Source organism: Oratosquilla oratoria, chromosome 32, assembly GCF_046742065.1.
Source record: "Oratosquilla oratoria isolate Oo_2021 chromosome 32, ASM4674206v1, whole genome shotgun sequence".
Lineage (NCBI taxonomy): Eukaryota > Metazoa > Arthropoda > Malacostraca > Stomatopoda > Squillidae > Oratosquilla > Oratosquilla oratoria.
The window spans coordinates 32,268,375-32,270,481 of NC_134808.1; positions in this window are offsets into that span (position 1 = coordinate 32,268,375).

Consider the following 2,107-nt stretch of genomic DNA (forward strand, 5'->3'; position numbering starts at 1 on the left):
GGAAACAATGGGAGGAAAATGGAGAAAACAAGAGGAAAAAAGACAGAAAAGAGGAAAGGAAAAGAGGGGAGAAGGAAAGAAAGAAAGCAGGTAGGGAAAGAGATAGAAAGAGGGATAGAGAGAAAAAGTGAGATAGAGAAAGAGAGATAGATAGAGAGAGAGAGATTGACGAGAGATCGAGAGACGAGTGGTCGGGATGATGAGATGAGGAGGAGAGAGATGCGAGGAGCGCAGCGAGAGATGAGAGGAGAGAGGAATTGAAAGGGAGAGCGAGACTACGAGGAAAGAGGGATAGAGGCGAGAGAAAGAGAGAGGGGGAGAGAAAGAGGATGAGAGGGAGTGATGAAAGAGAGGAGAGAGAGAGAGAGAGAGAGAGAGAGAGAGAGAGAGATAGCATCGGGGACAGCGACAGGTGGAAGGGAGATAGGGAGAGAGAAGTTGTGGGGGTGGTGGAGATGGTGGTGGTGGAGATGGTGGTGGAGGGCTCGATTTTGTGGGAGATTGAGTCTGGATTGATTCGGAGCCTTTTGCAACTGTGGCGGAAACATCAAAGCTCCAGGGGGAAAGAATAGCATCACGGGGAGAGGGGGGGACGGAGGGAGAGGGAGAGGGAGAGGGAGAGAGAAAGAGAGAGGAGATCGAGAGGGAGAGGGAGAGGGAGAGGCAGGCAGAGGGAGGGAGAGAATGAGAAAGAAGGAGAGCGAGTAGGAAAGAGAAAAGGAGAGCAAAAGATGGAGAGTGAGAGGGAGGGAGGGAGAGAAAGAGAGATAAAGAGAGAGAAAGAGAGCGAGAAAGAAAGAGAGAAGGAGAGCGAAAAAGATAGAAAGGAGGAGATGAAAAGCGAGAATGATAGGGAGGGACAGGTAGAGGGAGGGAGAGTGAGAGGAACAGGCAGAGGGAGGAAAAGAGAGATGGGGGAAAAGAGGAAGAGAGTGAGGGAGGGGAGGAGAGGTAGGAATAGGCAGGTGGAGGGGATGGCGGTTCGACCCCTGCCACTGGCGAAATTGAACAAAGTCCTTTGTAAATATGCACCGTCCTAGCCTCCTGATAGTGGGGGGGGGGAGTTGTGACGTTAAACCCATCATCATTTTGCCTAAAGTCAAACGACTTTATTCGGCTGAAATAGTCTACTGGTTCTTTGAGGCTTTATTCTTATTCTACATGGTTTTGTTCAGTTTATAAACACTTGGGATCTGATGTCTTTATTCCATCAAACGGTAGACAATTCCATTCTGTTTATATAGACCTCTTGGATCTTGGAATTCATTCAATTTCAATAAACATTTGTACTTTGATTATTCTCTTCTGCCAGTCGATTCTATTCAGCGTAGAAGACTCTTTATGACTAAATATACAAAGTTATTTGTTCTCCCCTTTTGAAGGGGGTAGCCGAACTGTTACGACACAATATCCCTTTCCTTCTCAGAAGCCTAAATATACCCCTTCTCTCCACCCCGTCTCCCCGTCATTCGCCACATTGCGTGGGTGAGTAGTGGAGGTGGGGGTGTATGAGGTGGTGGAGATTTTGCAAAATGTGACGTGAAGTGCATTGAGATATTACAGCTCGGGGATGAAATTAATCATATTCGTAATGAGGAGAGAGAGAGAGAGAGAGAGAGAGAGAGAGAGAGAGAGAGAGAGAGAGAGAGAGAGAGAGAGAGAGAGAGAGAGAGAGAGAGAGAGAGAGAGAGAGAGAGAGAGAGAGAGAGAGAGAGAGAGAGAGAGAGAGAGAGAGAGAGAAAGTAAAATAGATCGTTACATTAGAATACCAAAGAACAAGGCTTTGGATGTTATTTTTTTTTCTCTTTCTATGGAATGATTAAATGGAACTATTGTGTTTAGTTCTGTTGTCATCATCCCCCGCCATCATTACTATCAACATCACCATCAAAACATAGAATTGCCTTATTCCACAGAATTCCTTTATTCAATATATATACATATATATATATATATATATATATATACATATATATATATATATAATACACACACACACAAACACACACACAAATATATATATATATATATATATATATATATATATATATATAAATATATATGTATATATACTGTACATGAGTGATGAAGACACAAATTAGAGTCC